Genomic DNA, 14,142 nt, shown 5'->3' with positions numbered 1-14,142 from the left:
CCACAACCTCATGGTTCCTAATCAGATTCGTCTCTGCTGAGACACGATGGGAACTCCTTAAAAATAAATCTTGACCTCCTTACTTCACACCATATTAAAAAAGCAATAGTAGAAGTTCCCTGGTGGCTTAGAGGGTTAAGGATCCAGGATTGTCACTGCTGTGGCTCTGGTTACTGCTGCAGCTCAGGTTCAGTCCTTTCCCTGGCAACTTCTGCATGCTGTCGGCACAGCCAAAAAAAAAAAAAAAAAAAAAAAAAAAAGTCCGAACAAATGATAAATTAAAAAAAACTAAAAAGCAATTAAATAAATAAATTAATAAGTAAAAGTGAGGAGTTCCCACTGTGGCACAGTGGAAATGAATCTGACTGGGAACCACAAGGTTGTGGGTTCAATCCCTGGCCATGCTCAGTGGGTTAAGGATCCAACGTTGCCATGAGCTGTGGTGTAGTTGCAGATGTGGCTCAGATCCTGTGTTGCTGTGGCTGTGGCATAGGCCGGCAGCTGTAGCTCTGATTGGATCCCTAGCCTGAAACCTGCATATGCTCCAAGTGTAGCCCTAAAAAAAAAAAAAAAAAAAAGCCCCCAGAAAACAATTCCAAATGGATTATAGAACAAAAAGTACAAAACAAAGCAGTAAATATACTAGGAAATTACATATGATAAATATCTTTGTGACTGGATTAGAAATAGTTTTCTTAAACTGGGTACAAAAAAATACTGACAATAAAGGATAAGATTGATATATTATACTTTGATAAAATTAAGAGCTTCTGTTATCAAAAGACACCATTAAGTGAATAAAAAGGCGTGCCACAAAAGAGAAGAATATATTTGCAATGTGTAGAACTCATGAATTACTCATTGCCAAAAATATTTAAAGAACTTCTATAAATCAAAAAGAAGTAAAACAGAAAATCCAGTAGAAAAATGTGCAAAAGACTGAAACAATTAGACCCCTAACCTGGGAACCTCCATATGCCACGGGAGCAGCCCAAGAAATGGCAAAAAGAAAAAAAAAAAAAAAGAATGGAGAAGGAATACATTTGGAGTTCCTGTCGTGGCGCAGTGGTTAATGAATCCGACTAGGAACCATGAGGTTGTGGGTTCGGTCCCTGCCCTTGCTCAGTGGGTTAACGATCCCGCGTTGCCGTGAGCTGTGGTGTAGGTTGCAGACACGGCTTGGATCCAGCATTGCTGTGGCTCTGGCGTAGGCCGGTGGCTACAGCTCCGATTCAACCCCTAGCCTGGGAACCTCCATATGCTGTGGGAGTGGCCCAAGAAATAGCAAAAAAAGACAAAAAATAAAATAAAATAAAATAAGTTGTGAACATCTTTAAAAAAAAAAAAAAGACTGAAACAGAATTGCCACAAAAGAAGATATTCAAATGGCCAAAAAGTACCATTAACCATTAGGAAAATACAAATGTGATTCTATTATAACTTTCCCAGAATGGCTAAAATTAGAAGGACTGACAATACTAAGAGCTGACAAAGACATAAAGTAACATACCCTGCTGATAGGAATGGAAGTTGGTACAATCACTCTAGACAACAGTTTGATAGTATTTTCCAGAGCAGGAAATATTTATATCCTATGACAAATTATTCACTCCTAGGCTTATACATAATAGAAATGCATTAACATGTTTACACAAGACAGGTAGACATTTCTGGGCCAGGGATTGAATCTGAGCCTCAGCTGAAAACTATGCCACAGCTGTGGCAGTGCCAGATCCTTAACCCATTGTTCAGGCTGGGGATTGAACCACAGAGAGAATGCTGGAACTTAATCCTCTGCACCACAGAAGGAACTCCTGTTCTCTTTTAATGCCTGTTTTCTTCTTCTATCACTAACCCCATCCCATCATATACATGCATACTCATACATTACCTCATTTCCATAAATATACTCACATAATGATGAAGAAAATATAGTTAGAATTATTTAAGGATACTCCCAACAAAATTTTTAAAATAATATTTTTACTGAAGTATAACACACATATTAAAATGTGCACAAATCGTAATTATATAGGTCAATTAATTTTCACAAAGTGAACAACATCATGTAATGAACACACAGATGAAGAAATAGCACTTATTTAGTACCCCAGTTATTATTTTTCCAAAGATAACCAATCCTCAATCAAAACAATTATGACTATTTCTCAGAGGAAGGATGTATTTCCCACCCCAAATTTTGTTCAGATGTCAAGATGAGTAATGTCATGCACATACCAAGATGATATGAGAAGATTTACTATGTAGTGTAGTGACGTTTTTGCAGAGAGTAAGGGAAGCCTCCCAAACGGGTCTAAAATGGCTTCAGTGATCAAGAAAAGGAGACTGGCCTGAAATTTTTGTGGCAGTTAGAGGTTGGGGCCAGAGTGAATGTTCTTTTGTGTAAGAATGGTCCTGGATGGTTTGAACCTCCCACCAGTGTCAAAGAAAGGAGCACCCAAGGTTTTTTATCAGCTTTTGCAGATGTGGTACAGAGAAGAAGGGGGAGGAGTAAGGTTTAAAATATGTCAGCAATCCAAAATCAAAAAATGGAGTTAGGGAGTTCCCCTGGTGGCCTAGCAGTTGGGAATTTGGCATTATCACTACTGTGGCTCAGGTCTGATCCCTGGCCCAGGAAATTCCACATGCTGTGGGTGCTGTCAAAAAAAAAAAAAAAAAAAAAAAAAGAGGTAGTCAGGCTTTTTATTACATGAAGATAATCTACATTTATTTCTTGTTCATGCAGCTTGTTCATCATGGTTTGAGTGAGGCCTCTGGTCCATGAGGTTTATTCTAAGTTGTCAGAGCAACCATTATCTGGAACATTGCTAATCACTTCAGTGGGGAAAAAAGAAAAAGCCAATCTCAAACTAAATTGTAAAGCTTCTATGAAAAAGAAAAAGCCAATCTCACACTAAATTGTAACTATAATTTGCACTTACATTTCACTGGCCAAAGCAAGTTGTATGAATCTGCTGAACACAAAAGGGTAAGAAGAGTACAGTCTACCATGTGTTTAACAGGAGAAGAAAGGACCAGAAATATTTGATGAATGGTGCAATTGTCTACAACAGGTAAATCTTAGAGGATGAATAGAGTATTAATAGGTGAGGAAAGAGCATTTTTGAAACTGAAAGAATAATGTGAGTAGAGTTGTGGAAGTGTGAAGGGTGTGGCCTACTCAGAGAATGCCTAGAATAAATATGTGGAAAATGAGATCAGAAAGAAGGATTGAGTTTGGTAATAGAAAACCTTGAAAATTAAGTATTTTGTACTTTTAGCATTGGGCAGAATGAACGATTTTGAGCATACTAAACATGTTTTCAGTAAGATAATTTAGATAAATAAAAAGTCAAGAAGTTATTGTAATAGAGAAAAATAGATCAAGGTCTGAACTAGGACAGCAGCAGTGGGAATAGAAAAGTGGGTCTTTGGAGGTCCAATTAGGTATGAGGTAAGAATGAATAGTGAATGTTATTCCATTTTCTTCTATCCTGGATGAATGGAAGAATGGTGAAGATATTTCCAGGACACAGAGGATGACATGGGGTGAATTAATAAATTTTCTTCTGAAAATGCCAAGTTTAATATGATGGAAAGACATTACTATAGACTGAATATTTGTGTCCTTCCCCCTAAATTTATATGGAAGTTTCTGGGGCTGGGGTCAAATCTGAGCTGCAGCTATCAGCAGCAATGCTAGCTCTTTAACCTACTGAGCAAGGCCAGGGATTGAACCTGCATCCTCACTGTGGTGGGTTCTTAACCCTCTGAGCCACAGCGGGAACTCCTATATGTTGAAATCTTTGAGAGGTGACTAGGTTATGAGGATGGAGCCTACATGTATAGGATTAACAACTTTGTAAAAAAGATCCCAGAGAGCTCCTTCACCCTTTTTGCCATGCGAGGACACAGAGAAGATGGTTATTTATGAACTAGGAAGTGGGTCTTCACCAGACACAGAATCTGCCAATGCCTTGATCTTGGACCATCCTTCATCCAGAACTGTTGCTTATATGCCACCAAATCTATAGCATGCTGTTATAGTAGCCTGAACAGTCTAAGACAAACATCCAAGTGTAGAGGAACATTCAAAAATTATTGTCCACCAGCTAAGAACGAAAGAAAGAAAGAAAGAGAGAGAGAGAAAGACTGGTTACAGATTGTAAAGTCAGCCTTGGATAGGAGACAGTTGAGGCCTTGGAACTGGACGAGGTTGTCCAAACAGAGACTATAACGATAGAAGGAAAGAAGGATTAGGACTGAACTTAGGAAAACATCTACATTTAGGGAGCAGGATGAATATAACAGAAGCTAATAAAGAAAGCCAAGAAGAATCTGTCAGAGACAAAGAAGGAGCACAAACTGCAGGAAAAGAGAGATCTGAGAAAAGGGAGAGAGACTCCCAGTGTCCGATGCTGCTGAGAGGACAACAAAGATACCATTGGCTTTGGCTATTGAGAGGCGATGACTGACACAGGGAAAGCCATTTTACAGAGAAGTGGGATTAGGTGGCAGGAGGGTTAGAGCAAGGAGGGAGAATCAGCAAATACAGATTATACTTTCGGTAAGTCTGGGATCGAAAAGGTGAGTTATGTGTGGGAAAGCTTAAGAGAAAGGCAGCGTTTCTGGAAAGCTTAGCTGTGTATCTTGGCATGCCATTCTATATACTTTTTTTAGGGCAAAGGTTTTAGTTAAAAATAAATTATGTTAAAAAAAATCAACTATAATTCTTGGTAAATTCTAAAATACCCCATCAGTACTTTGTAGGTGTGGCCAAGGAGAATTCCATAAGGGTGGGCACATGACTTGAGAGGGACCAGACAGAATCAGCTCCAGGACTGTGTCTGTAATGATCCAGAAATTCTTGTGCTGGGTTTGGAAGCTGGCCGAATGGAAGCTGAGCCCTGCCAGTGTCCATCTTTTCCATTACATGGGTTGAGCCTGCCTGAGAAAGTGCCAACATTGAGGAAAACAGTGAGAGAGACAGTCTGGAGATAGACGCTTGGCCCCTTGTGCTCCCCTTTTAGCTGTGCCTGAAGCAAGTTCTACATCCGTACTTCTCTATTATATAAGCCAACAGCCAATCAATCCCACTTTAAAAAACAACAGCAACAACTAGTTTGTGTTGGGTGTTCTGCCATTTGCCACTGCAAGAATCCTAATACAATATCGCATCACTTAAATCTAGGTACACACACTCTCCAAAAGTACCTTCCACATTACAGTGGGATTTTAAAGAAATTAACATTTGTGAAAATCTGTGAAGCTGTAAATATGAGAATTTCTGAATAGAACTGAATTTAACATTTGTCTTTCTTTAAATTGTTGATGTAGGAATAGGAAAAATGTAATGAGATTAACATTGACTTTTGAGTCATCAGTGTACATAGTTTTCTTTGAGATAGCGTTATGGAATGCATATGCATCTGAGTATTAAAATGTTGTTTTCTTCTAACAGAGCCTTTTAAAAAATACCATTGCCACTAACAAAAAGATAGCATCTTTGATCTTTTTTAAGGACAAATGTTCCATCTTTACAGTGGAAAGTTCAAATTGCAAGGTTCAAAAATCTAAGACTCCTTCTCTCCACACACTGCACAAGCTGGTCCTCCTTATTTGTTTTTGGATTTGTTCCCAATTGACAGCAGTGAAGACCTTTTCTCCTTTGTGTGGTATCAGGGAGCATCAATCCCTCCTAAAGATTAGCCTTAACTAAATTGCCCTGGGGACAAGAAATGAAGAATTCCTCCTCTACTTGCAGAATTAAAAAAAAAAAAAATCTAACTTTCAAAAGGAGCAGGAAGCAGCTTGTCTACAATAAATCACCAGCCAGCAAGTGTTCTGAGGAGGAAAATGTTGATATTAATAGAGACAGCATTTTTCTTTCAGCAGAAAAGATCTTTCAGTGAATTTGGAACTGATGGCATTGAAAACCTAGTCGAATGCCACAAACTTAAGGAGAAATGTTATTGTGTTTTATATACTTGAGACTGCTTCTTTCTCTAATTGGGAGGTAGTTACATTGAAATGTCCAAATCATCTATGGCATTTGTAAGCTCCATACACTTAAGACCACAGCCCACTTTTGGTTTTTATGTCAAGGAGTTTGACTAATCTATATAATTATCAGTGGGCATAAAACATCAATGGGGATAAAATTGTGGCATGACAAAGAACGGTTCTTTGGACCCTGCATGTAATTATACAGAAATTTTCTTAATGCATCATTACATATGAGAAAGCAAAAGGCAATGGCCTGAGGGTCAGAAGACTGGTTCCTAGGCCCTGCTTTACTGTTAACAGTTTAGAACCATGGATAAATTAATCTCTCTGGATCTCGGTTTTCTCAGCTGTTTTTTGTTTTTTCTTTTTTTTCATTTTTGTTTTTGTTTTTTGTCTTTTTAGGGCCGCACTCAGAGTGTATGAAGGTTCCCAGACTAGGGGTCCAATTGGAACTGTAGCTGCCAGCCTATGCCACAGCCACAGCATGCAGGATCCCAGCCATGTCTATGACCTACCACAGCTCATGGCAACGCCAGATCCTTAACCCACTGAGCGAGGCCAGGGATGGAACCTGCATCCTCATGGATGCTAGTCAGTTTCCTTAACCACTGAGCCACAACGGAAACTCCTTCTCAGCTGTTAACACAGAGTTATTAGGGAAGATTCTATGGAGATGTGGATGTCTTCATTACTGTTGTGATGTAATAAATTATCCCAAATTTACTGGCCCAAGTCAACAACCATTTTATTGTACAAACAGACTTCTGAAGTCAGATATTCAGGCAGCACTCAGCTGGGCAATTCTTTTGCTTTGCAAGGCAATTACTGAGATCATGCAAAGGTGCTCAGCTGGCAGCTGAGATAAGTCTTGAATGTTCAAGATAACTTCACTCACATTTCTTGGCAGAGATGAACTCACTCTGTAGGCTGGAACACCTGCACATAGCTTTTCTGGCCTGATGGTTTCAAGGTGGTCAAACATCTTACATGGAAGCTGGCTTCTCCCAGAGGGAGCTTAATAAGAGAAACAAGTCGTTCCGACCTAGCCTTGGAAATGACACACCATCATATTCACTGTACGTATCCTCTTTGTCTCAAGGTTGCCCACATTTAAAGGCAAAGGATATAGGTCCCCCCTTTTGATGAGAACCATGCCAAAGAATTCGGCAGCCATATTTTATTTTATTTTTATTTATTTATTTTGTCTTTTCTAGGGCCACACCTGAGGCATGTGGAAGTTTCCAGGCTAGGGGTCCAATCAGAGCTGTAGCTGCCGGCTTACACCACAGCCACAACAACCTGGGATCTGAGGTGCGTCTGAGACCTACACCACAGTTCACAGCAATGCAGGATCCTTAACCCACTGAGCAAGGCCAGGGATGGAACCTGCTTTCTCATGGATGCTAGCTGGGTTTGTTAACATTCGAGCCACGACAGATACTCCTGGCAGCCATATTTTAAAACCCCCACTTGCATGGTCTCTAATATTATTTCTCATTATTATTCTCCAACAGTGACTCCACTTCCATATTTTTTTTGTTCATTCATTCATAACATATTTTTCTCCCTTCTCTGGGTCAGACATAGTGAGTAGCCTACAGTAAAACTGAAGAGCAAAATAGAAAGATGACTCCTGCCTTTATGGAGCTTATTGTCCAATGAGGGGCACGCACATTAACAGAGTGAAGGTAAGTGTATAATTACAACTTACTGCATAGGAGAGATACAAGGATCTCTGTGGTTCTACAACAGAGAGACTGGTTCAATCAAAGTGCTGGGAGGCTCCCTTGAGGAAGGAATGTTCACTTGGAGATCTAAAGAATGTGTCAGAGTTGGCTATGTGAAGGGATCACCATGCAAGACTTCTTGTGGCCATGTTGCCTTTTTTTTTTTTAAGAGCGGCACAGACAGTATATGGAAGTTTCTAGGCTAGGGGTTGAATTGCAGTTACAGCTTCTGGCCACAACAGCCACAGCAACGCTGGGTCTGAGTCTCGTCTGCCACCTACACCACAGCTCATGGCAACACCAGATCCTTAACCCACTGAGTGAGGCCAGGGATCGAACCCACATCCTCATGGATACTAGTCGGATTTGTTAACTACAGAGCCAAGACAGGAACTCCCCTGTGTTGCCTTTAAATCTTGGCGTCCTAACTGAGAAGACCCTTTCTTTCTACTGTACTGGATTGCTCCTTAGCAGTCGTTCATTTAGAAGTTATATGTCTGAAATTGATTATATACCCAAACTTCTATTTGTTCTTGTGCTCAGAACTTCTACTGGTTCCCAAATAAAGAATCAGGAGGCTCAGTATGGCTTTGGAGGCCCTCCATGTGCTGGCTCCATCCTAACTTCCTGGCCCCATCTCCCCTACCCTCTTTGTATTCTGTGCTCTGGCCATACCAGTCTACTGGCTGTTTCCAGGACATGCCTTCATTTTTGTGCCTTTTGTTCTCACTGATCTCTTTCTGAGATGAAATTCCCCCCTTGTCTTCACTATTAATATACTATTCATCTTTCCATGTCTTGCTCTAGGGCCATCTCCATTATGAAGCCTTTCCTAACCTTTGGGCATACTCTGTCTTCTAAGTATTCTCTATAGCTGTTTACTGATACGTCTTTTCCATTTTTCTTTGTTAGCTGTTTTGTGACTCCACTAAATTTTAAGATCTTTAAAGACAGGAAGCATTAAGAAATCATGCCTCAGTCTATCACAGTGCTTTCCCCACAGCAAGCTTTCAATAATTGTTTGCAGAATGAATGGATGAATGAATGAATGAACAAATATGCATCATTTCGATCAGGTTATAGGGATATAAGTACAGGAAGCTTTGCTACGTTTTTGTATACTCAGCATTTAGTATAGTGGATGGTACCCAATATTGATATTTCATTGTAAATAAGCTTGGAGATTTCATATGTATATATTTTAAATACTGCTGAATCTATTAAAATGTCTTGCACACAATACTGTATACATTTTTAAGCACATAACATTAAACTATAAATTCTTTGAGGCAGGAGTTATGTCTTCTCTATATCTGTGTTTTATACTCTCAGGAATTTTATATATAAATCACTGATATGAAATAAAAGTGCTTATAAAACATTTCTTAATTTCAAAAATTACTCAGATACTTTTCATGCTTATTATACACATCACTCTGCTAAGCAATATGTGAATATTGGTGTATATACACATATATATCAGAACTCTGGGTAAGCACTGCCATGGATTTGGATGTGATCTGAAGGAAAGAATCTACCCTGAAAAGTAATAACCACTTCTAGTAAGTCTTTGCTAAAATAACTCAATAATCCTTAAGTAGATCTCAGTCTTGTCCTTCAGTATTCCCATTATACAAATGTTGTCACTGTCCTTGTTCCTGTATTGTGTTTCATTGTTTTGGAAGAGGATGAAAATGATGACTATCTGTGTGGAGTGGTGGACCCCAAAAGCTGGGAATAGAATTGATAGTCAGAAAGTGACAGATGATTAGAGCTGGAAGGGACTCGAAAACTAGTTAAGCCCAGCTCCTTTATTCAGATGAAGCAACTGAGGTTCAAGTTCACACTCTTGGCTTTGTATCCCACGATGCTCAATTTTGGGACCCAGAAGTTCAAAAGGGTGACTTCACAGATTAAAGGAAGCATAAAGTTTATTGACTGTTTTTCCAACAGATCTCTTCCAAACAGGACTATTCCGGAACAAACTTGCTGGATTCCAGTCAAAGCTTAGTAACCACACGCTTACTTATACCATAAGTGATGTCATCCATCCATCTTGGAAGCCATAGCACTCACCCCTATGGCTTCTCGGCAGTTGCTAAGATGTCCCTTGATTTCATTGACCTCTGTGTGTCTTTGAGCCTTGACCTTTAAGGCTTCCTGGTGCCAGAATGTCTGCAGCTGTAGGATCAAAGACCCTCTGGGAGAAAATCCACTCTAACCGAGATGGAGATGGGATGAGTTATGAGGAAAACCAGCTATATACCCCAGAACCCTTGTTCATCTGGAAAATGCCTGAACTGTATCCCAAATATAAACATCAAGACCTAAGACCTAAACACAACAGAAGCCAGAGACAGTATCCTGCCTGCCAGGCCAGAGTCACATTCCACCTGCCCTCCAAAAAGACTCAATGTGCCCAACACATAATAACTGCTTAATAAAAACTTCTGGCATGAATTTGAATGAATAAATGAGGGTAACACACAATGAAAGATACAAATAAAGCAAAAGTATAAGCAAAAGATCAATCAGAAGTTAAAAACTTTTAACTAAGGGGTTATATATGTAAGTATAAGTCCTGAAATTAAATTGTTTCCAGTTTCCTGGCAATCAAGGTAAAATGGCAATGCAGTGGGCCTCGCCTAGTTCTCAGTGTGGAAGAGAATACCCCATTCCTGGGCATCGCATATTTTTCTCACTTTTCTGTCTTTTGGGAAAAATGAGTTGTGTGATAAATCTTTCTACTACACCAAAGCATTGTTTATGTCTTGAGGACAAGCGAATATTCTTCTTTGGTTTGCGGCCAAAGTGATTTTTTACAACATTTTGGTAGCCCCACACCCAAGTGGTGGTTGTGCAAAGTCTCTGCTTAAAAAGAGTACCTCCATTTTGGTTACCATCCCCCCACTGCCTGTAACTGCTGTTTCTTCACAATCATCAGCCAGGACTTACTATTTGAAGCTGAACCTCAGAGCATTCTTAAAATATTTCCTAAGCCCTCTCTACTTCCAGATGCCCTTCCTCCACTAGACTTATAGACCTAGATGCTAGGATATTTTCAGTCTACTATACTTAGCTTGGTGTATAATCCTTGGCCATGTTATCTCAGGAGCCCCCTTAAGAATCCCTTAACAAATAAAGTAACCTGAGTAGAATAAAATCCTTGTTGATTGATCTGAGACTTGCAGTGCACTCAGCCCAACACTGCTTTACAGCTCTCTGCTCTGGCTCCCTCCCTCTCAGTCTGTCCATACCACTTAGATAATTTCTTCTACTTACAGCCAAGCTCCATATTTTTCCTCCTATTGTTCACTATCTTTATAATAGTGTCCATCTCCCTGTCTACAGTCATAATTCAACACTGAGCTTATCTTCTTCATGATACTTGTCAAGCAACACATGTGAGGGTTTGCAACTTTAAATTCACTTTTAACCCTGGCATTTATTTCTTTTAGTTCCAGAATTTTAGGGTCAAAAAACATTACAATTAATTTTACAGGTTACCTCCTTCATTTTATAGATGAGAAAATTTAAGAGACCCAAAAAGGTGAAATAAATGATTTTCTTTTCAGTCCTTAGCCTGGAAATATTAAATCCATTAAAACTTCTTTGTGTTTTTTTTTTTTTTTTTTTTTTCAGGGTCATCTCTGTTTTGTGGAGTAGGAGATTTCATTTCTCAATTCTTTGCCACTTGTCCTCTGGCTGGCACCCTGCATGGTCTTAATTGAGAATAAATTCATGAACAAAGTGAAATGATATTGTGATGATTTATTTATAAACTGATAAATAAATCACTTGAAAAGAAAAATAAGGAGTTCCCGTCAGTGGTTAATGAACCCGACTGCATCCACGAGGACGTGGGTTCAATCCCCGGCCTCACTCAGTGTGTTAAGGATCTGGTGTTGCTGTGAGCTGCGGTGTAGGTTGCAGATGAGACTCAGATCCCGAGTTGCTGTGGCTCTGGCATAGGTCAGTGGCTACAGCTCCAATTGGACTCCTACCCTGGAAACCTCTGTATGCTGCCAATGCGGTCCTAAAATACAAAGAGACAAACAAACAAAAAAAAAAAAAAAAAAAAGGAAAAATAAAATACATAAGACCTTTCTGTTATTTGGTTATTTTAAGGCAATGCTGCTAGCAGGTGAGTTTTTTCACTGTTTTCTATCAGTCGTATCATTAGAGTATATTAATTACAAACACCATTTTTCACCTACCAATTCTGACAACTTTTTGTACTAAAAATACCTGTTTTAGTACTATGAATTTAAAAGCCATCATAAAGAATCTATGCAATGGGTAAATTCCTTTTTCTATGATGCCAAAGGGCAATGAAGGGTCTTGTTTATGAGAAGTAGATTTACAGAAAAGAAAAACAATTCAGCTCATGCAGAAGCTTCTACAAACAGGAGATGTGAGACGTGTTCAGAACAAAGAAAGGGTCATCTTTAAAAAATACAGGAAGCTTTGATCTTTTTCCCTGCCTAGAGCAAGGTGAAAGGGTTGAGTCTTAAACAAGCCTGATCTGTGTATTTAAGTTAAATGACACTTTCAACATGTATGGGCAAGCAGAAGTATTACTCACATGGTGAAAAATACCGGCTCCAGATCTGGTGACTATACAAATACACCAAATGTAAATTAAATTGCTTTTTATTCTTCATAGTTTGAACTATAAGAAATAATGAGTCCTTAAAAGGGAATGATTAGATAGTATAAGAATGCAAATTTGACAGAGTAATAAAACCCCAGTAACTTTGGACATTTTACATTCTTGCCCATAATTTAAAGCTCCATACCTCTTTCTAGGCTTGTTATGCTTCCTAGGCTTGTAACCACTAATACTTTTGACAGACTTTGGAAACAGTGACTCATTTATGAAGACCCACACATTTGAGAGAACACCCACAGGATAATGAAAGAAAGGTGTGACAACTATGCTTGTTTTGACTCATCCTGGGGAAATGTATAAGCCCTGCAGATATTTGCAGATTTTTCCAGAGATAGCATATTTGTGACTACAAGGTCTACCCAGTTACCATGTGATGATTTATAGATATGATGCTGTATAAACCGTGTCTCTGAGCATCCCCGACATCTATCCACTCAACAGCCATCGAGAGCTTAAATCTATTGACAAGCCTAGCATAATATCTACAAATCTTGCTTCTCCTATAGAACTCCATCCCAGTTCTAGGACTTTTCATTTCTGAAATCCCAAGTGTTTGTTTTTTTTTTTTTTTTTTTTTTGGTAGTAGAAACTTGTCACTATTGCTCACTCTCCTTCATGGACATAAAAGTGACTTAGTATTAATTTTGTTTCAAAATGGACAAAAGAAGCATCAGGAAGCTGTTTTCCTCTGTCCTATCTGCAGTCTTTGTTTGGCAGATTCCACTAACTCCCCCAGGAGGATTCAAGTAGGGATACAAGTGGAAGAAAAATGACAGACGATAATAACACTAGCCCCCCTTGCTTCACTGTTTCTAGAAGGGGCCTGGGAGTGGTAAATTGAGGGAACAGAGACTTGTTCCCAGGCAGTACTCATCAGGCAATCAGCCCTCAGAACCAACGTACGAGGTGGGAACCCAGTTATTGAAACTGAGTCACAGGCCGCAAGTGGAGAAGCAAATGTGATTTAATGTGGAGTCCCTGAGAGTAGGCCTGCACTCTTAAATAATTCTTGCCTTGGAGTTCCCATTGTGGTGCAGTGGAAATGAATCTGACTAGGAACCATGGATTGTGTGTTCCATCCCTAGTCTCACTCAGTGGGTTAAAGATCTGGCATTGCTGTGAGCTGTGGTGTAGACCACAGATGCAGTTTGGATCCTGAGTTGCTGTGGCTGTGGTGTAGGCTGGCAGCTACAACTCGCATTAGATCCCTAGCCTGGGAACCTCCATATACCTCATCCATGGCTCTAAAAAGACAAAAAGAAAAAAAAAAAGACAAAAAAGTAATAATAATTCTTGCCTTGATTCAGGTCTCAAAATTGGTCTTAAGGGGAGTTCTCGTTGTGACTCAGTGGTTAACAAACATGTCTAGCATCCATGAGGATGCAGGTTTGATTCCTGGCCTCACTCAGTGGGTTAAGGATCCAGAGCTGCCGTGAGCCGTGGTGTAGGTCACAGACACGGCTCAGATCTTGCATTGCTATGGCTGTGGCATAGGCCAGCAGCTACAGCTCTGCATGGACCTCTAGCCTGGGAACCTTCACATGCTGTGGGTTCAGCCCTAAAAAGCCCCCCCCCGCCAAAAAAAATGGTCTTAAGGACTGGAGCAGTTCTTTCTATATGTTGAGTCCAGGACGAGGTCTACCACATAGGGAGCAATAGGCCCACTATAGTTACGTAGATTGCATACAGAGCACCTGGCCAGGCTGAAACGTTTCCCCAGACACTTACTAGCCAAGC

Source organism: Sus scrofa, chromosome 13, assembly GCF_054392235.1.
Source record: "Sus scrofa isolate SSC_HxYL_T2T_F1_AM1 chromosome 13, Sscrofa_HxYL_maternal_Yorkshire_Landrace_v2.0, whole genome shotgun sequence".
NCBI lineage: Eukaryota > Metazoa > Chordata > Mammalia > Artiodactyla > Suidae > Sus > Sus scrofa.
Note: the sequence above shows the minus strand (reverse complement) of the source record.